This window comes from Nicotiana sylvestris, chromosome 6 (assembly GCF_000393655.2).
Source record: "Nicotiana sylvestris chromosome 6, ASM39365v2, whole genome shotgun sequence".
In the NCBI taxonomy this organism is placed as follows: Eukaryota; Viridiplantae; Streptophyta; class Magnoliopsida; order Solanales; family Solanaceae; genus Nicotiana; species Nicotiana sylvestris.
Window position 1 is genome coordinate 88,764,625 of NC_091062.1, and position 23,983 is coordinate 88,788,607.

The following is a 23,983-nucleotide window of genomic DNA, read 5'->3' on the forward strand; positions in this document are numbered from 1 at the left end:
TTGCCTAGTAGTGTGCTGGGCGCCGTCACGACCGGGATTTGGGTCGCGACAGGACCCTTCAATTTTACCATATACAATTATATAGGCATGACATCTAAAAGTGGATAGGAACATGTTGAACAAATCAAATCCTATAGGCATGTTATCTAATACATGCAATAACAGAATATAATTGAACAAGTTAATACCCTATAGGTAGGATATTTAACATTTAGTAGTGAAAACATTTGAAAGAATAAAACCTAAAGCAGGATTTCTACCCTGTTCTCATGCAAACCTTAAACTAGGCCCAATTTTTCCCAATTCACTATTTCCCCATCGTTATTACAAGGAATTATTACAACCCATAAGCAAATGAATAAATTACAAAGCGTATAACTATAGGAGGCCTACAACAGGCCCAATACATCTAGATAACTCAAGCCTTTAAACCATATGCTCCAAAGCTCAGAGATACACAGTAACCGTTGGCAAAGCACCAAGAACACAAATCTCTAGTGTGTCAAAGTTCCCAAGGGCTTCGAGAACCCAGGGCAGTGCTCACACTAGAGAACAAATGTTCAGAAGCAGTTTTCAAAGTATTGGAAACCAAAACCCAATGTGTCAGAGTTCAAAGGAGTCTCATGGACCCTAAGCAGTGCTCACATTAGAGTAGACCCTAGTTAACTAAGAGTAGGAGTTGAAAATAATATATGAAAATAGGAGACAACTTTGTTTTAGAAAATAATAGTTTGGATTTCAGAAGTGCATAGAAGCAGATTACCAGATTACAAGAACCACAGGCAGCATACATTTAGCAGAAGAAGTTCAACCATGAACTCCAACAATCACAATAGACAAGATAGAGTAACAGTTAGTTTGAACAAGGTTTCACATGGCTTTAATCCATTTGTTATTAGTAGGTGAACCTATAGGCATATATTAACCAGAGAACAACATGCTGAGATCAAATTATTGATAATACAATCATACAGAAAGGTGTAATAGTTAAGAGTTTAGAAATCATGAATTAATCAGGAGTTTGTTAAGGGTTGAACACTTAAAACAGGATAGAACTCATGCTAGTTGGAAAACAAATAGACATAGGTCTAATAGACATGCTGAAAATAAGAAGCACATAGGTTTAATTTCATGGAAGTAGGCATTTTGATTAAGAGTAATAAACATGAAGCCCATAAGTCTAATTTCATAGAAGTAGATATGCTGGTTAAGATCAATAAGCATGAAGCACAGGTCTAGTTACAGCATATTGAATGATGGCAGGAGTGGAGACATACCAGTTAAGAAATAACAAACAGGAAGTTGAAAAGTATGCAGGATCCAATAATCTAGCCTTGACTTTCAGCCGGCTAGACAATGTAGCAAACACAAGTAACAGAAAGGTTCGAATAAGAGCAAGAGCTTGTATGTGTGTGTGTGTGTGTGGGTGTTTCTTTCTGAGTGTTCGTATAAGTGCCTATCTTTAAAATCAGAACAAAAAGGTTTTATAGCTTGCAATAGGGTAGGTCACACAAGGTAATAAATCAATCCCATATACATAAGGTATGAAATCAATTAACAATCAGTCAGAGATCAATTAAGAGGACAGAATCAAATAAGTACCACTTAATTTAAGTACCACTTAATAAGAGCAAGGTTAATAAGGTAAGAAACAATTTCTGGAATTAATTAGGAATCAGGACACATAATCAAGCCAATAATATGGATGCATAAATAGGGTATGGACAAGTATAACTTAAATAAGGAAATATGGGTACTAAATACAAACCCTAATTCAGGTAAGTAAATCGATTAACAACTTAGGTGACAGAGTTAAAGGTAACCGGCAATAGACAACAGGATAAATAGTTAGAGAACCAGAACCCTAAAATATGTCAAAGGCATAGAGATGAAACTCAAAAGAATCGGTCGAAATAGTAAAGAGGAAAACCCTAGTTGAAAGCATTTAGATGTCTAAGCATTTTAACAGAAAGCCCGTTAGAGAAAAAAACCCTAGGGCAAAGAATATAGTCATAAGAATCAGTCGAACAAACAAAGAAATTAGGGTTAAACACTTGAAAAAATCGTATTTTCCAGAAACGTAAAGGGGTGAAACCCTAGTTTTAGAGAAGACAAAAAAAATCGGTTAATTATAAGAAACACATAAAGTTTTTAAGAGAAATGAAAAAATAAACTTAAAACTATCTCAGATCTATAAGGATCTGGATGGATTCAAGCAGGAAGAGACTAGGGTCTTAAGAGAACGACAGAGATGACATACATTCCCTAGGTAGCAAAAGGCCAAGGTGCACTTGTTGCATTGAGTTCATTTGATGGTACCCTTATCATATCTGCATGTATCTGGCATTGGTAGAATTTCTAGATGTACCGGATGCAATCTGTTTCCATGCTCATCCAAAAATATCCATCTCTGAGTATCTTCTTGGCTAAAATAAAACTATTCATATGTGGTCCACAAGTTCGGGCATGTATCTCCTCGAGCAATCTGGAAGTCTCCTTTGCATCAACACACCTTAACAATCCCAGATCAGGAGTTCTTCTACATAGGGTCCCTTTGCTTTGAAAGAAGTGATTGGACAACCTCTGCAGTGTGCGTTTGTGAGTATGGTTTGCCTGTTCTGGGTATTCTCCCTTTTCCAAATATTCTTTGATGTCGTGGAACCAGGGTTTACCATCCATTTCTTTTTCAACATGAGCATAGTGAGCTGGCTGGTTATAGATTTCACTATGATAGGATCGATGAAATACTTTTCTGGATGTTGTATCATGGACGATAAGGAGGCCAGTACGTCTGCGAACTCATTTTGAATTCTAGGAACATGTTTGAATTCTATCTTTGTGAATCTCTTCATCAACTCCTGCACATGATAAAAGTACGGTAGTATCTTGGTGTTTTTCGTAGCCCATTCTCATTGAATTTGATGTACTAGAATATCTGAATCGCCAATCACCAGGAACTCCTGCATATTCATAATGATGGCCAAATTGAGCCCTATGATGCAAGCCTCATATTCTACCATATTGTTGGTGCACAGAAACCTAAGCTTTGTGGATACCGGGTAATGTTGACCTATTTCTGATACCAAAACTACTCCAATACCCACTCCCTTAAAATTGCCAGCTCCGTCGAAGAACATTCTCCAACCGTCGTAGGCTTCAGCAATGTCCTCTCCTACGAATGATACTTCTTCGTCAAGAAAATCTATTTTTAGTGTTTCGTATTCTCCTCCCACAGGATTTTCAGCAAGATGGTCTGCCAATGCTTGTCCTTTGACCGCCTTCAGAGTTACATAGACGATATAGAACTCGCTTAATAGTATCTGCCACTTGGCTAACTTCCCGGTTGGCATGGGCTTCTGAAAGATATACTTCAGAGGGTCCATCCTAGATATGAGGTATGTGGTATAGGCACAGAAGTAATACCTCAATTTCTGAGTTGTCCAGGTCAAAGCACAACAAGTGCGTTCCAGGAGGGAGTATCATGCTTCACAAGGTGTGAACTTCTTACTCAAGTAGTATATGTTTTGCTCATTTCTTCCTGTCTCGTCACGTTGTCCCAAAACACATTCGAAAGCTCCACCTAATACAGATAGATAGAGTAGCAAAGGTCTCCCAAGTTCTGGCAGGACTAGGACTGGTAGTGTTGACAGGTATTCCTTGATTTTTTCAAAAGCCTTCTAACAATCTTCGGTCCAACTCGTTTTAGCATCTTTCCTCAACATTTTGAAGATGGGTTCACATATATCTGTGGATTGTGCTATGAAGCGGCTGTTGTAGTTGGGGCATCCCAGGAAGCTCATCATGTCCTTCTTTCTCTTTGGTGGTAGTAACTATTGAATAGCCTTAACTTTGGACGGGTCCAACTCGATTCCTTGGGCGCTGACAATGAATCCCAGCAACTTTCTCGCGGGAACCCCGAATGCACATTTTGTGGGGTTCAGCTTTAGATTGTACCTCCTTAACCTGTCAAAGAACTTTCTTAAGTCTGCTTTGTGATCTGCGGCCCTCTTGGATTTGATGATGATGTCGTCAACATACACTTCTATTTTCTTGTGTATCATATCATGGAAGATGGTTGACATGGCTCTCATGTAAGTAGCCCCAGTGTTCTTTAGACCGAATGGCATCATCTTGTAGCAATATACTCCCCACGGTGTAATGAAATCTATTTTCTCTGCGTCTTCTTCGTCCATCCAGATCTGGTGATAACCCGCGAAGCAATTTACAAAGGATTGGAGTTCATGCTTGGCTCAATTGTCGATCAGGATGTATATGTTTGGTAGTGGGAAATCGTCCTTGGGACTTGCTATGTTTAAATCCTGATAGTCAACACACACCCTGACTTTCCCATCTTTCTTCGGAACTAGTACAATGTTGGCTAGCTAGGTTGGATACTCAACTACCATGAGGACTTTGGTTTTGATCTACTTAGTGACTTCCTCCTTGATTTTCAGGCTCATGTCTGCTTTGAATTTTTTGAGTTTCTGCTTCACTGACGGACACATTGGATTGGTAGGCAATTGTGAGCCACTATGGATGTGCTCAAACCGGTCATGTCATCATATAACCATACGAAGATATCCTCATATTCCCTTAGGAAATGAATGTACTCTTCCTTCTCTGACAGTGATAAGTTAATGCTTACGCGAGTCTCTTTGATGGTTTTGGTATATCCCAAATTTATTGCTTTGGTTTTGTCCAGGTTGGACTTAGGTTTGTTTTCAAAGTTCTCAACCTCTCTGACAATCTCCTCATGTATTTCATCCTCTTCTTCTGAGTCATTATCATTATGTTGCATTGTCTCATTACATGTCACAGCTATTGGTTCATCAGGAAAAGTAATAATAACGCTATAGAAAGAAAAGTGTGAAAGATAGTAATGAATAATAAATGGCAATGGATTGATTAGATTTTGAAGATATCCAAAACAAGTACGGCTCGATGAATCGAGCAATTATTTCGAAACAAAATGAGTCTTTAAAACAAAATTACTGAAATCATTTGAAATGCCTAGCATGGCTATAAAAATAAATCAAGCTAAATGCTTAGCTACCCAGGGACTCGGTGGGCCCGGGATGGTGTGGCGGTCCAATTCCTGAGAACAGCTCCCCTTTCCATGGTCTGAATGGTGAGGCCTTCTTCCTCCTTCTCCTCAATTATCGCACTGTAATCCATATCCTCGTCTTCTAGAAATAGGTTCCTTAATCCAGCCAAAGCTTCTTCCTCTGCAAATCCCTATATTGTATATGCCTGATGAAAAGTCTGACCCAGATGTGGCACTGGTTGCTCAAGAGGGTAGTAAGGACCACGCCATGGTGGCGACCAGTCATTATATTCTTGACAGGTGTATGGGTACCCCAATACGAAAGTTATGTCGTGACGTTTCAACTGTAACGGCTTGGTAATTCCCTGGAGTTCCTTCCCAAGCCCTTTGCCGGGTTCGTACCCAGACCATGCTAGTATGCTTTCTATTTTGTTACTCCACCATCTGTCTTTCTCAACTGCATTGACATGTTCAATGTGGTGATAAGTTTCCCCTCCTAGCCTTCTTTTATTCTCGATAACTGGGATAGTTTGATTGGTATAAATGGGGTTACTTCCATCTCCATGAATGATCATCTCATGATGGTTCCATTCAAACTTCATGGCCTGGTGTAGTGTGGAAGCCATAGCCCCAGCGGTATGTATCCAAGGTCGACCCAACAGAACATTGTATGTAGCCGATATGTCAAGTACTTGGAATTCAACATCGAACCAAGTTGGTCCCGTCTGCAGGCAAAGGTTAATCTCCCCAATCGTGGCACTTTGAGACCCATCAAAGGCTTTCACGTTAATACTTCCTGTCTGTATCTCATAGAAATCTTTGCCCAATCTTTTCAGAGTAGTTAATGGACAAATGATGAGGCTTGAACCCCCGTCTAATAAGACCCTGGCAATGAATTTGTCTTCGAACTTTACCTTGATATGCAGTGCCCGGTTGTGACTTAACCCTTCACTGTGAAAGTGGACCGGAACATGTTGAACAAATCAAATTCTATAGGCATGTTATCTAATGCATGCAATAACAGAATATAATTGAACAAGTGAATACCCTATAGGCAAGATATCTAACATGTAGTAGTGAAAACATTTGAAAGAACAACACCTAAAGCAGGATTTCTACCCTATTCTCATGCAAACCTTAAACTAGGCCCAATTTTCCCCAATTCACTATTGTCCTATCGTTAATACAAGTAATTATTACAGACCATAAGCAAATGAATAAATTACAAAGTGTATAACTATAGGAGGCCTACATCAGGCCCAATACATCTAGATAACTCAAGCCTTTAAACCATATGCTCCAAAGCTTAGAGATACACAATAACCATTGGCAAAGCACCAAGAGCACAAATATCTAGTGTGTTAGAGTTTCCAAGGGATTCGAGAACCCAGGGTAGTGCTCACACTAGAGAACAAATGTTCAGAGGCAGTTTTCAAAGGATTGGAAACCAGCTCTAATGTGTCAGAGTTTAGAGGAGTCTCATGGACCCCAAGCAGTGCTCACATTGGAGGTGGCAAGACCCCAGTTAACTAAGAGTAGGAGTTGAAAATAATATATGAAAATAGGAGACAACTTTGTTTTAGAAAACAATAGTTTGGATTTCAAAAGTACATAGAAGCAGATTATCAGATTTCAAGAACCACAGGCAGCACACATTTAGCAAAATGAGTTCAACCATGAACTCTAGTAATCACAATAGACAGGATAGAGTAATAGTTAGTTTGAACAAGGTTTTACATGGCTTTAATCCATTAGCTATTACTAGGTGAACCTATAGGCATATATTAACCAGAGAACATCATGTTGGGATCAAATTATTGATCATACAACCATACAGAAAGGTGGCAAAGTTGAGAGTATAGAAATCATGAATTAATTAGGAGTTTGTTAAGGGGTGAACACTTAAAACAAGACAGAACTCATGCTAGTTGGGAAACAAATAGACATAGGTCTAACAGACATACTGAAAACAAGAAGCACATAGGCCTAATTTCATAGAAGTAGGCATGTTGATTAAGAGTAATAAACATGAAGCCCATAAGTCTAATTACATAGAAGTAGATATGTTGGTTAAGATCAATAAGCATGAAGCATATAGGTCTAGTTACAGCATATTGAATGATGGCAGAAGTGGAGACATACCAGTTAAGAAATAGCAAACAGGAAGTTGAAAAGTATGTAGGATCCAATAGTCTAGCCTTGGCTTTCAGCCGACTAGATAATATAGCAAACACAAGTAACAGAAAGGTTTGAATGAGAGCAAGAGCTTGTGTGTGTGTTTCTTTCTGAGTGCTCGTGTAAGTGCGTGTCTTGGAAATCAGAACAAGAAGGTTTTATAGCATGCAATAGGGTAGGTCACACAAGGTAATGAATCAATCACATATACATAAGGTATGAAAATAAATTAACAATCAATCAAGGATTAGTTAAGAGGATAAAATCAAAAAAGTACCACTTATTTTAAGGAAAAATCTCATCCAGAATCAATCCGTAATTAACAGCAAGGTCAATAAGGTAAGAAACAATTTTCAGAATCAATTATGAATCAGGACACACAATCAAGCCAATAATACGGATATATAAATAGGGTAAGGACAAGTAAAACTTAAATAAGAAAATATGGATACTAAATTCAAACCCTAATTCAGGTAAGTAAATCAATTAACAACTTAATTGACAGAGTTAAAGGTAAACAAGATAAATAGTCAGAGAATCAGAATCCTAGAATATGTTAAAGGCATAGAAACGAAACTCAAAAAGTCAGTCAAAATAGTAAAGAGAAAAACCATAGTTGAAAGCTTTTAAATATCTAAGCACTTTCATAGAAAACCCGTTAGAGATCAAAACCCTAGGGTAAAGAACATAGTCATGAAAATCAGTCAAACAAACAAAGAAATTAGGGTTAAACACTTGAAAAATTAGTATTTTCCAGAAACATAAAAGGGTGAAACCTTAGTTTTAGAGAAGACCAAAAATCAGTTAATAATAAGAAACACATAAAGTTTTTAAGAGAAATAACAAAATAAACTTAAAACTCTCTCAGATCTAAATGGATTCGAGCAATAAGAGACTAGGGTTTTAAGAGAATGACAGAGATGAAGGAAAATCTGGTTTAGAACCAGAGATTCGAGCCATAAACACGAAGATAATAGTACTCACAAACGTAGATGACCATAGGTAGATTCATAAATGATTTTGAACAAATATGAGTTGGATCTCTTCGAGATTTTTTTATAAAACAACAAAATCGAACAACCAGAAGAGGTAAGAGGACAGTAGGGGCCTGAAATCACAGAGGAACCTCATGGAACGGGTAGGAATTAAAGGGGTTTGGGAAATTTTGGGGTGATGGCATCTAGGGTTAGGGATAGTGTCACGAACCAAATCGATGGGCCGCGATGGGCACCTGGTACCTTACTCAACCATGTACCAACATAACGTATCTTTTCATGTCATACTATTATAAATAACTGAGCTGGAGAGGCTACCGTGAAATAGGTAGGATACAACACGTAATACCAATCTATACATAAGACATACGGGCCTACAAGCCCAAAATAACCACTCATATCCTGAATATAGGCCGACAAGGCCATAAAATATCTTACGTACATGAAATCTGTCTACAAACCTTTAAGAATATACAATTTTTGTAAAGGTCGGGACAGAGTCCTGCCATACCAGACAATACACGTCTAAATCATACCAACCCAAACAAGCAACTCTGAAGCAAATGGAGCGCACCAATATCTTCCACTGAGCTGATAGCTTACTTGGAGGGCTCTCGACCTGTCTATCGGAACCTACGGGCATGAAACGCAGCGTCCCCAGGCAAAAAGGGACATAAATACGAATAATGTACTGAGTATGAAAGGCACATAAATAAGTACATAACAGACATGGAGGAAATATAGAGTAAATGACACCACCTGTAAGTCTAAATAACTTTGTAAATCATGAAATAATTATAGTATCATGCATATGCGTATAAATGTCATGTCGTGCATAGGTACATGTTTCATAACATCATCAGCCTCTGAGGGCATCCCATCATATCATATTGGCCAGTATGGGCAAAATCATCAACGTATACCAACTGGTCAGGTGGTGGTGCGTATATAACGCCATAACCTTTCCCATATCCCATATACATATATATACATACATATATACGCGTATATAATGCCATCTAGTCACGGATCAATGTACATGAATGCAATGCATGAAAAGCATGTTAATAAAATCTTTCGGAATGTCATAAGACCATTTTGCCTTTGAGTAATATCATAAAGTAAACTCTTTTCAACATTCGTATTTTTCTGAGACCCATGAACAGATGATAAAATATTATGACACATGGAAATTCAAGAAAATATATATCTCTAATACTTCTATGAATAGAGTCATTCATAGAATTTGTGCATTTGCACGTTTCGTTCATATCGTATGGGTCATGCCAAAAGAAAGAAATGATAGCCATAACATACCTAGATTAGGGAAAAATCCGTATAGTATTCTTGGAAAAGATTGTACCGTACTCCTTTAAAACCACAATAGTTTACGTTGCTATGGTTCTAACAATTCTCATTGGAATTATTTGATTGCAAGAATTTTGGTTGAAAGCTTTTTTTGGATGGAGTTAGCGTTTGTTGGTGTCTTGAATTGTAACTGGAGTTGTTTGGTTTATGTAGGAATTTGAATGGTAGGAAGTGCTAACGTTCTTGTTATATGAAGTGTAGTATCCAAAATGCTTTTACAAGACTTGTTATTTTAAAAAGTGAGAATGAAGTGTCTTGTACTTAATATGCTAAGTTGTCACCTAACTAAAATTGATCAAGAGTCATTTGGGCAAAGAGTGGCTTGCTGCCACGTTGGTTTCTCATCTTTATTCAATTAATTCTTTAATTAATTAGGTAATACCCCATTGCCCAATAATTAACCAATTACCCGCATAATTAAGAATTATCTCAAATTACTTAAACTACTAATTACTTTTAATACACCTTGTACACTTTACTATTATGGCTATGTAGTACCTTGTATGACACTAGTCCGTAAATACCGGGTATTATAGCTCGGACCGTATTTTATTCCAAAATGTGAAATTTTGATGAAATTTATTTTTTTCGATTTGCTTACCCTCTTACCTTCACGAATTTACTCAAGACTTGTTTGAAATAGCATAATACTTACAATCTTACAATAATCTCATTCCCGAACTTACGTCGATTAACTTGCGACAAAATTTTATCGTACGAAAATGCGGGAAATAAAATCTCATTTCTGAGCTTCCATTAATTTATTTATGGTTCACTTTCACGTACGAAAATATGGGGTGTAACATCATTCCCTCCTTTGGAACATTCGTCCTCGAATGTTGACTGATCCACTTATCATTTTCATAACCTATGTCTCTTACGAATACTTTAGTACTCTCCTTGCCATCTAGGCAATTGTCCTGTGAATAAATCCAAAGGCCAGGGCATTCTCCCCCTTGAGGCCTCTTTCTCACCCCATGACTTGTGATTGAAATCCTTCCAATCTCGTAACTGTTTCTACCTTCTATCATGAAACCTCTACGATACTGACCTTGTAAGTGTGCCTATGCAACTCTTCTCTCCTTTTTCCTTCAACTTTTAGCCAACTCTCTAGGCCTTACTTTGTAATTATATACATAGCATAAATAAGATGTCTCTCTAGGTATCTATAGGCATATTGAAGTTCTTCGCTCGGTACTTTGTCGAACTTACGAATATTGTTATACCATATTTCATGGACCAGATTATTCATCCGTATGGCTTTACTACATCTAGATAGGTCATAATATGCCATAACTCTTACTTTGATTTATTGTTACTAAGGTCTGCTACCGAACTCCGGGTTACTTTCGTTGCTTATCCCATATGTATAAAGCTGAGTCTTTTAACGTTTCTTCATTACCGCTCATCATAAGAATGATGGTCTAATCTCATCTCGTACTTTGTATCTTTTATCCATCCATTATCAATTCACCTCAATGTTGATCTACAATCTTCCATTGATAACATGAAAATTCTTACGTAATACATTGCCACTATGACTTATGCTGTATCGAGAAATATTTGAAGTGATTTTCCTGATCCACTTAGGGGTGATATTGTACATAAATAATCGTAATTTATAGCATCCCAATATGATTCACCTTACGGAGGTATCCTAATTTCGTGCCGCCAGCAAAATCTTTTCATCTTCCCTTTTTTTTTCAAATCATTATTTAAATGAAGTCCCAAACGTCATCCTTTATCTATTACAGTTATACCCTTATTTTATTAGCAGGTCAGCATTTCATTCTTTCTATATGCTATTAATTTTAGATTCTTTTGAGTTCGTTCGGGCTATACTGAACTTTCAATAACTTAGAGAAACCATTATCTCTCTTGTTTTCATGGACTTAATCCCGAGGACTTATCTATTCTCGTCGCCTTTTCACTTGCCTTTCCTCATCCTTACTCATGTTTTCTTAAAACTTTGTCGCTCTACCATACTTTAGCTTGCTACCTATACATATTCATTTATACTACTCGCAACTTTCCTTTAACTTGCTTGCACCATACATTTCCTTATGTTATTCTGGAACATCAAGCGAGACATTACATCATCTCCAACTCTTCTCTACTCTCTTAACTAGATCTTTCAGTACTTAGAAACCATAGGCTGGAAGGTACGCCACTGACGATGCTACTATCATTCCTGGATACTGAATCCCGCACTTCTAGTCCCTTTTCTACAGTACGAACTATTCATAACCTTCTGTATTTGAGTATCTTGTATGTTGTTCACCTTTTCCTTACTTACCTTAAAATATTGCCTAACATTCTTCTATCTCTTTTATAACCTCCCTTCCACATAGGCATAATTTATCTCCACAATCTGAAGCTCTATTATAATACCTGCACCTTTGGTGCATACACAATCTGGTGGGAGCTTCATACTGACTTCTTATGAGGCTGGTACTCTTCAGTTGGTTTCATCATAGAGTCGTTATAAAATATGGCTACTTTACTATCTCTCTTATACCTCTGCTATTTAAGAGTGATCCTGAGGTCTATAATTCTCTTGGTCCTTCCTGTTTTGCTTAGTCGATGTAACTCTTTAGTTTCCTCTTCTTTCTGATTAGCTTTTTTGTAGGCTTAAGCTATCTTCCGATCTGTGGCTCCTGGTACTAGTTATTACTTTAGCCTTCCATAGGCGTTGAGGGATATTCATGATAAAATCCTTTACAATTCAATCCTTCGTCTATGACCTGGGTTCAATTCTTTCTTCTAACATATACCAGAATCTTCTACAGTTGTATATGTTGTATGTATAAAACTCTGAACCCTTACACGCGTTCATAACGTAAACAACTCTGAATCATTGATCGAATAATCCCCTTTTTTCATCTTAGGCTTCTTTAAACGTAAGCTATTACTTTTCTTGATCTTTCTGCCCCCTTGTTGCATCCATACTTAGCTTATCTTAGTGCTCACATATTTGAAATTCCATACAACTCATATGATCCTAAATATCACTTCTGATTTTACTCCCTGTTCATTAGCCACTGTAGGTGCCACTTTCTTAGGGAGTGCATACAATGTTGTTTTGAGACTATTGTCATACGACAATTTCCTCTTTAGTTCATTGTGCCGAGGTTGAAGCCTTCTTCCTTATTTCCTCAACTAGTCTTTCGTTGTAGTACTTAGGGAAGACCCTCTGACTCTTGTAAAGTTGTGAGCCTATTACATTGTATACTCGACAGACCTTCTGATGTCCTTCCTTGCCTATACTTATCCGTAGTTACTTATCTCCACGCCCTTGTTCTTTTAGGGTTGCTTCTGAACTGATATTTTGAATGCCTTTCTAGTGGCACTTTCTTTTATCCCCGTAACACTTATGCGGTACCTTTAACTACCCCGACTCCTATTTGAATATATCTCAAGTATTATAATGACATTACTGCGAGCCTGAATTCTTCATGTTGAGGTTTACTACATTTATCTTACATGATTTTCCAATGTTTCTGTAACTTCTTGTCTAGTTATGACTAGGCTCTTCCTGAATCAACTACTACTTACTCGTCGGCCCATTCTCATAGCCATATTCTGCATAATCTTTCTATAGTTATTTCCTTGTCTTAACTTACCTCACGTGCTGGCTCCTTATCTATCAATAACATCCCGGGCAAAAACCCTTACTTGCCCTTTTTTTGACTTCGTGCTTACATAACGTCCTAGAATCATAGCATATCTGTAAAATTTGGATAAGTGCAATCTTATCCCTTTCTCATTTTTATCGCATTCTTTCTTTATCATTCCATATACCCCCCTTTAGGGGAGTACTAAGCCTTGGAGCTATGACCACATGCCTATAAATGTTTTTCCTCTTCATTTTTGGCATCCTTTCACATCATCGATGACCCTTACTCACTTGCGGTAATCCTTTTGTACCAAGGATAACAAAATTCCTCACTCGCGATGGTGACACTTAGTATAACTGGCACGTACGGTCTCTTAAGCTTAACTTTGCCCACCTTGCTTGCTTTAAGGAAGCGTCTCCCTGAATGACCATTCTCTTAATTCAGCATAGATCGTCTTCTGTTGTCCACTCTATTATTGCTGGAATGCAATCAGAAATTCCCATGATACTGACTATTATCAAATCACTCAGCTCCTTGCTCATGTTTAGTTTATCTTATTCACCAGTCCGTACTGATTTCTATTACTCTAGGGTGTAACTTTTCCTTTTATTAATCATATTAGAATCGCAAGCTTATTTCTCGAAATGGGGATGTGACTTTATGGCATATACTCTTTTGTTATCCTAAGGCCTGTCACCTCTCGTTTCTTTCTTCATGTGACATAGGTTCTGTAATACTCTACCGTTGTCATCCATGTGTCACATCTCACTCATAATTCTTCCTTATCTCTCTTCTCATTACTCTGCTAATATTTCTACATGTCCTTTTTCTTCTGAAAACTCCAACACAACATTCTTTCGCTTTTAACTCTCCTTGTTTCATTCATCGGCTCTTCGGGTTGCTCAACGTCCTCGCTCTACTAAGGACGAGAGTCGGACTAAGGTAATATTTATCCCTTCCATGCTTTCAGTACCTATCATTTGAAAATTTTTTTTGATCATGCTAGTACTCACATCTAATTGTAATATTCTAGAGTGCACCATCTGGGTGTCTCACAAGGAGGTCTATTAGCACATTTGCAATATCTTTTGGCAATGTCATCTAACGCAAGCAATCCATTCACCAATTTGGGTTACCCTAACCCCAGACGGATCTTGATATCCCTTCCTTCTCTTAACTATACATGTTAGCCCCCCACAGGGCATAACTGAAATGGGTGTGACAAATTGTACATACCTCTTGTTACTGTTGAATATAACTCAAAAAGCTTATATTTCTCTGCCTGAATTTTAAACACTGTTAAATTTCATTAACCGGGCATCTCGTACCCTTCTTCATATTGCTTCTTTTGCTTATTGAAACTTGTATTTATCTTCTTAATCTCTCATTATCTTTCACCATAAAGGTGTATAGGCATTCTTGCCTTAAGTCTTCTTATCAGGAAGCTTACGCCTTTCAGTACACCCATGATCTGCTAAAGACCTCATATTTACTTATCATAGTCATCATACAAAAATCGAATTCCTCTGACCCAGCTCTTCCACAACTATCTCTTTTTCCAAACTTCTTTCCGGATGTAGGTATCGTCTTATTCTGAATAAAATAGAATTTCGGAATTTGAATTATTATAAGTGAGCTCTACCACACGATCCAGAGTAAGAAGAAAGAGTGACAGTCCTAAATGCCCTGTAGCCTCCTGTTTATAAGTGTGGTACACGACACACCCACAAACAAGACTCTACTAGACACGGCTTGTAGAATCCCTAGGACAGAACTGCTCTGATACCACTTTTTTCACGACCCAAACCGATGGGCCACAATGGGCACCTAGTAGCTTACTCAACCGAGTACCAATATAATGTATCTTTCCATGTCATACTATCATAAATAACTGAGCCGGAGAGGCTATAGTAAATAGGTAGGATACAATACGTAATACCAATCTATACATAAGACATATGGGCCTACAAGCCCAAAATAACAACTCGTACCCTAATCATAGGCCGACAAGGCCATACAATATCTTACGTACATGACACTTGTCTATAAATCTCTAAGAATATACAATTTTGTAAAGGTCGGGATAGAGTCCCACCATACCAAATAATACACGTCTAAATCATACCAACCAAACAAGCAATTACGAAGCAAAACGAGCGCACCAACATCTTTCGCTGAGCTGATAGCCTACTTGGAGGGCTCTCGACCTGTCCATCGGAACCTGCGGGCATGAAACGCAGCGTCCCCAAGCAAAAAGGGACGTCCGTACAAATAATGTACTGAGTATGTAAGGCACATAAATAAGTACATAACAGACATGGAGGAAATATAGAGTAAATGACTCCACCTGTAAGTCTGAATAACTCTTTAAATCATGAAATAATTATAGTATCATGCATATGCGTATGAATGTCATGTCGTGCATAGGTACATGTTTCATAACATCATCAGCCTCTGAGGGCATCCCATCATATCATATTGGCCAGTATGGGCAAAATCATCAACGTATACCAACTGGTCAGGTGGTGGTGTGTATATAACGCCATAACCTTTCCCATATCCCATATACATATATATACATACATATATACGCGTATATAATGCCATCTAGTCACGGATCAATGTACATGAATGCAATGCATGAAAAGCATGTTAATAAAATCTTTCGGAATGTCATAAGACAATTTTGCCTTTGAGTAATAACATAAAGTAAACTTTTTTCAACATTCGTATTTTTCTGAAACCCATGAACAGATGATAAAATATTATGACACACAGAAATTCAAGAACATAGATATCTCTAATACTTCTATGAATAGAGTCATTGATGGAATTTGTGCATTTGCACGTTTCGTTAGTATCGTATGGATCATGCCAAAAGAAAGAAATGATAGCCTTAACATACTTGGAGTAGGGGAAAATCCGTATAGTACTCTTGGAAAAGATCACACCGTACTCCTTTAGAACCGCAAAATTTTACGTTGCTATAGTTCTAACAATTCTCGTTGGAATTGTTTGATTGCAAGAATTTTGGTTGAAAGCTTTTTTTTTTGGATGGAGTTAGCGTCTGTTAGTGTCTTGAATTGTAACTGGAGTTGTTTGGTTTATGTAGGAATTTGAATGGTAGGAAGTGCTAACGTTCTTGTTATATGAAGTGTAGTATCCAAAATGCTTTTACAAGACTTGTTATTTAAAAAAGTGAGAATGAAGTGTCTTGTACTTAATATGCTAAGTTGCCACCTAATTAAAGTTGATCAAGAGTCATTTCGGCAAAGAGTGGCTTGTTGCCATGTTGGTTTTCTCATCTTTATCTAATTAATTGGGTAATACCTTATTACCCGATAATTAACTAATTACCCGCATAATTAAAAATTATTTCAAATTTCGTAAAATACGACTTAATTTTCATACACCTTCACCTTACTATTATGGCTATGTGGTACCTTGTTTGACACTAGTCCATAAATACCGGGTATTATAGCTCGGACCGTATTTTATCCTAAAATGCCAAATTTCGACGAAATTCATTTTTTTCGATTTGCTTACCCTCTCACCTTCACAAATTTACTCTACACTTGTTTGAAATAGTATAATACTTACAATCTCACAATAATCTCATTCCCGAACTTACGTCGATTAACTTACGATGAAACTTTAACGTACGAAAATGCGGAGGTAACATCTCATTTCCAAGCTTCCATTAATTTATTTATGGTGCACTTTCACCTACAAAAATATGGGGTGTAACAGATAGTTTCAGAGAGGATGGAGAAGATGAGGGAAATAGGGGCGGCAGGTTTAGACAAATGACTAGGGTTAGGGGGGGTTGTTGGATTAAAAAGGAAAGGGGAAACGTGGACCGTTGATCTGAGATCAACGGCCACTATTAGGAGAGGTTCTGGGTCGGGTTAGACAGGGAATTGGGCTAGGGCGGATTGTTTAATTTTAATTGGGCTGGGGGGTTCGCATTTAGGCATAATTAAAGGGGCTATTTGTTAAATACTCAATTAATTAATAAAATAATTTATAAAAATAGCTAAATAAATAATAAAAACAATTTTTATGTATGAAGGTAATTTAAAATAATTACTTAGCATTATAAAAATATAAAAAGTTATTTTCTGTATAGATAATGTAATTATGCATATGTATGGGCTATTATTGTAAAATATGCAATTACAGTCTTAAAAATGCAAATGTAATTGTAGAAAATGTAATTAAAATATTTGAACACTTATATGAGCATAAATGATGAATTTAGATGATTAAATAATAGTAAAGTAATTTGAGGGATAATTATTGAATATATATATAACTAAAATGCAAAAATACATTGGCTTAAGGCCTTTAAAAATTAAAGAAAAATTGTAAAAATACTTGTGCATGTTTGTAAATGTATGTACAATATTTTGAAAGTATGTATGCATATTTAAAAATTTATGAGGGAAATATTAGGTATCAACACATACGAAGTTACGAGATCATGCCAAAATGAAGGAAACGTTTAGACTTAACATACCTTAACATCGTTGAGTCCTTAATAGCTTCCAAGAAACTCTTCAAACAACTCAACTTAGTCTACCATAGCATAAGGAGATTCAAAATTAGTGCGAAGTAAAGGCTATGTCCATAATTTAAGCTAGTAGCTCGTTTATGTAAATTTGGGCAGCATCTCCCATGTAACAAGGGCCTCCTCCAATGCCATATACCAAAAACACAACCAGAGAAATACGATAAGAACAACATCAACAATAGGGTACAAAATATCTCATGAACAAGTCATCAACATAACACGACGAGCGGCAAGCTTAGATTGAATCCCTTTTGCACCCTTCACCGCCATTATCATTCATTCTTGAACTTAGTAATATATTCAGTATAATAACTAATATCTTTTAAAGGATTTCCAGCCTTGTACTCAATTTTATAGTTACCCGAAATAGCCCATCACAAGATAAAATCATTGTCGACAACTTTCAATTGCTTTATAGCCATATCCTTTTCTAGTTACCAATTTCCTCAACAAGATTGACATGTAAGCCAACATAATCATACTAACAATATCATAGACAACTTATTTTCCATAATTTCCAGTCACTTAAAGTTTATAAGAGCAACATCCAAAGCAATCCATCAAAAATAACAATATCTCAAACTAATCCAAGTATTATCTTGTAGTTTATCATCCTAACAACTTAACCAACATGCAAGCAAGATTAAGCACAATTTGTAGGCTGTTATACTCACCTTAGATAGTAGCCACAACTTGATATTGTAGCCAAACACAGTTCACAATTATCCTCAATGACACCACAATATTGTCGGTGTTGTATTCTCTTCTTGAATCAACTTTTGGTGTTCAAGTTGGAGTGCAAGCACCACAGGATGTCTAGCGTTGGATTCATGTTTTATATTAGGTTTTCACCCTAGAATCATGGAGGAATACCTTGAGAGCATTTAAGAGGGTTTAGGAACTGTTTTGGGCTAGAAAAATCAGTGAAAACGATATAGAATTGGCTTAAATACTAGCTGGAGTTCTTCTCATAGATATTCAAGTTGGTAGGTAGATCACTCCATAATTCCAAGTATATTGGGAGAAAAGCTCAGCTACATTTTACCTAAGTTTCAGCACATTTATGAATGTAATTTGTGATGATTTTTTTCAACTTTTGTTCCACAACTCGCTTGACTTCAATACATAAAACACGACTATCATACAACTAAAATAACTCATAACATAATCTCCATATAATGTTAAGCACCCTAGTCTCACCCCAAAGTACATGTTATAACATTTCTAACTTGTCAACTTTCGACGAAACTTATGTTCTTCAATTCGTTTAGCTTTTAATCCTTACACCCTCTTGGTACTTGGTATTCATGATCTTAAATATTTTCAACCTCCACGATAACATGATTAACTTACTTTATAAACTTTTCAAAGATGATCTCATTTCTGAGCTTACATTAATTGACGAACGACATACTCTTACGTGTGAAAACATGGTATGTATGAGTTAGGCAAGAGACTTACATCAACTAGGCCAACTAAACCCTCTGAAATAGATTTTCCCTTAAATATTACCTCCACACGACTCAAATCTAACAAAAACTAACTTAATAACATTAAACAATGCAAGAGAAACCAATTAAAATAAATAAAGCTATGATCTTTACATTTTCTCCAAAAAGTCAAGAAAAGTAAATACTAGGCCCGCCTTAGATTCCGAATTCAAGCTTACCCGAGCAAATCTTGAAACAATACAAGCTTACACAAATAAAAACCGACTCAATCAGAGTCCGATAGCTCAACCAATTCACCAAAATATCGCTCTTGGGTGTTCATAACCCAAGAGTCCAACCCACACTAGTTGGTTGATAAGTGGAGATTTTGACGGCTTATTAGCGCCTTTTATCTTTCGTCTTAGTCTAAAAGTATTGAATTTTGTTTCCAAAAACTGATCAAATTATGTAAAATTGTAGGAATGATGGAATTTGAGCTCCCGAGATGAAATCCGACTCAAAAAGAGTTTTCAAAGCACAAGGCAATGAAAGGCACATAAGTATAATAGCGCGGTCCACAAAAGGAACTCTACGGACGCAGAAGAAATTACGGACCGCAAAATTTCATCTGCGGCCGCAAAAAAAAGGAAACTTTAGCAGACAACTGCGCAAATTACGGACCACACATGAATTGTGTGACCGCAAAACTGAGATAGAAGTTGAAGATCAAAGAGTGTTCAAAAAGACTAAGTCCGTAGCCTCTGAGAATTGAGGACCGAACAAGAATTGTATGGCCATGGAAGAATGCCTTACAGCCGCAGTCCTAAAACTGCAGACCGCGTTGCCTCACGGCCGCAGTTCTGAATTGTGCGGCTGCAGAGCTCCGATTCTTGTTAGATGAAGAAATCTGGAATTGTGCAGCCACAGAACCTCCCGAGGGCCACTTTTGTCTAAGATTTTCAGCTTTGTATAAATAAGCATCTTTCACAAAATTAGGTCAAGTTTTGAATATTCTAAGTACTATAGCCATTTCTTTTTCTGTTTTAGGAAACTTCAGCTTATTTTAATGTTTTAACATTTGATTTCTCTATTTTAATCTTCCAATATGAGTTTTATTATCTTTTCTTCTTTGTTTTCTTCTACACCCACGATGAGTAGCTTTATTTTTACTAGATTTGTGACCCAATCCTAGTATGTAAACCTTATGGGTGATAAATTTTATGCTTGTTATGATTGGGTATTTATTATTTAGATTTGTTTATGCTTCAATTGTAGAATTGATGATTGCAAATATTGATTCATGCCTATTTAACTTAGTCTCTTCTTGAGAAAGAGGGACCTAGTCTAGGTTAACTTAGCTAACAAGGAATTTGATTAATTGAGAGATTGATTAACCCAATTAAAGGGTTCAACCTAGAGATAGTAACAACCCGACTTGAGCTCTTATCAACTATTTTGGTTGATACCCATTTGGACTTGAGAAAGCCAAATTGGGCAAAACCACTTTCTAACCGAGAGGTGTTGAGTGGGTAACATAGAGTTGTAAGCTATAATACACCCCAATCAACAAAACAAGCATAAAAATCTTTATCCGATTAGGCAAACACTTAGGTCATGGTCACAGCCCTATGCCTTTTATATATTTGGAGAACTCTCAGAAACAATTATCTCCAGTCTTCTAGCTTTATTTTGCATTCATTAGATTAATATTAGATTTAGAAACAAAAAATTTATTATGGAAGTTCAATCTAGATACTTCACTTGCTTATTCCGATTATATATTCCTAGCTCCCATCTTAGCTCCCTGCGGATTCAACCTTGACTCCTTGTTGGGTTTTATTATTGCAAACGACTGTGTCATACCTCTTTTGAGGTGTGTATTTAGACGTGACCAATTTTTGGTGCCATTGTCGGGGAGTTAAAATACAGTGTTATCTATATATTTAGGTTTGTGTGTGGATATTCTTCTTTTTATTCCGTGTTACTAATTTGTGAGAATCAATTGTAGGTACAATTATTGCGGAAAATAACAATGAACTCGGAAACATGCGTTTGGGGGATGCGGACATTGGGGATGACCAAGTTGAAGAGGTTCCTCTTGAACCTCAAGAAAATATAATGGGCCAGGCGCCTCAAGACAATGTCCCAATTCCACCTCCACCTCCTCCACGAGCGGCTCCACACCGGGTGTTGCCCAATGAAGGGTATGCAAGTGCTATAATCCCACCTCGTATCAGGGTGGACAAATTTCAAATCACCAATGTGATGCTCACTTTGCTAGAGCAATGAGGTTTCTTCACTGGGGCTTCGAGTAAAAATGCATATAAACACTTAAAGGGGCTTGTGGACAATTATTGGGGGAGTAAACAAACAAAATATCTCCGAGAATGTTTTGAAGCTAAGGCTTTTTCCCTTCTCTCTATAGGGAAAGCCTTAGATTGGTTAGAACCATTATCGAACCATTCCATTCGTACTTGGGATGAGTTGGCAGAGAAATTTATTGTTAAGTTCTTCTCTCCCGGGCATATGACTACTCTTATAGAAGAGATTTTAGCATTCAAGTATGAGCCCAATGAACCGCTACACGAGATATGGGAGCAATATAGAACAATGGTCAAGGAATGTCCCAACAACGATATGACGAAGAATATAATTCAATAAACTTTCTATCGTGGGATTAACACGACCAACCAATGTATAATGAATCAACTTGCTGGTAGAAATTTCATGACTATGCCTTATGTAGAGGCTTGTGAGATTTTTGATGAAATGGTGGAACCTTCATCGGCATGGAAATTCCGAGCTAATGTTCCATAAGGTGATCCAAACATGATTCATCTCCATAAAGAGTTGCATGAACATGGTCAAGCCATTGCCGAATTGACTACTACCATGAATCAACTAGCAAAGGCACAACTTCATCAAATGCAAAATCCTAAGCAAGTCAATGCCATGGAAGGGGTGAACATGATTGTGAACAAGAGAAGAACAAAGGGTCCACAAGTGCAAAACAGAATGGAGAATTATGTGTAAGAAGATAGTGGATTTGATCAAGATGACTCTTACAATGAGAAAGAGGAGGAGTTGCAAAATGTGAACAATTTTCAAGGGCAAAAAAATAATTTCCAAGGCCCAAATCAACAACAATGGCGACCTCAAAACAATTAAGGTAATTGGAACTCAAGCAATCAAGGTAATTGGAATGGTGGCAATAACCAAGGTAATTGGAGTGGTGGAAACAATCAAGGGAATTGGCATAACAATAACAATCAAGGAGATTGGAGTGGCAATAATCAAGGAAATTATCGGTGGAAAGGGGTAAAAACCAAGGCTGTTTGAACAATAATCAAGGCAACCAGGGGCCACGTTTTCAAAGGCCCCCGATGTATCAACAACCAAGCAACCCTCCTCCTTATCCTTCCCATGGTCCAAATTCTTCAAACAATGAAATGAGGTGTATTGAGAATATGTTCAAACAAATGATAAGAAGAATATTGATTCGGATGCCCAACTTGCCTCACACAATACATCAATTCGCAAGTTATAAGTTCAATTGGGGCAAATCTCTCAAGCTCTAAATACTTGTTCTAAAGGGGCACTACTAAGTGACACGGTGATATACCCAAAGGATGATAATAACACGGGGCATGCCATGGCCTTTACTATAATAAGTGAAAAAGGTGGGGATGCACCTACCTCAAGCAAAATGCAACTTGTGGATGACGAGCAAGTGGTACAAGAAGAAGAGATCCCAAGCAATTTAGATTAACCTAATAATGAGGTACATATTGATATTGATGATAGTGTGGAAGAGACTCAAGAGGAGGTGAAACGGTCTATGGATCACATTATTGACATACCAGAATCGGTAGTGCAAAAGGCTAAGGCACCATTGCCTAAGCCTCAGCCTCCCTACCCTCAAAGACTCGCCAAGCAAAATGGTGAGAATCAATTCAAGAAGTTTATCCAAATGATGAAGAGTCTCTCAATCAATGTGCCATTAGTTGAAGCCTCGGAATAAATGCCTGGTTATGCAAAATTCATAAAGGATCTTGTGACAAAGATGAGGTTGATGAATTTTGAAACTATCAAAGTCACTCATCAAGTGAGTGCAATTGTGCACTCAATGGTTCCCAAGTTAGAGGATACCAATGCTTTCACGATTCCTTGTATAATTGGAAGTGCTAAGTTTGCTAAAGCTCTTTGTGATCTTGGGGCAAGTATCAATTTGATGCCCTATTTGGTTTTCAATACATTGGGAATTGGGCAACCAAGGCCCACCATTATGAGATTGCAAATGGCCAATCACACTATGAAAAGACCTTTGGGAGAGATTGAGGATCCTCTTCCCAACAATGAGGCGAGAAGTGTGGTGGCATTTTAAAGAAGAATATTTTCACAAGGTTTAGTACTCCACAGGCTATTATAAGAAATGGGGGGGTCACATTTTTGCAAATAAGGCTTTCGACACCTTACTTACCAAGTATGGTATTACTCATAAAGTCATGAATCCCTATCATCCACAATAAAATGGTCAAGTGGAAGTTTCCAACTAGGAGATAAAGAGTAGTTTGTCCAAAACAGTGTCTGCTAACCAGACGGATTGGTCCAAGAAACTCGATGATGCTTTATGGGCTCATCGGACGGCTTACAAAGTGCCTATAGGAATGACTCCATACCGGTTGGTGTTCAGAAAAACTTACCATCTTTCGGTGGAACTTGAGCACAAAGCCATGTGAGCTCTAAAGAAGTTGAATCTTGATTGGGATATAGCCACTAAT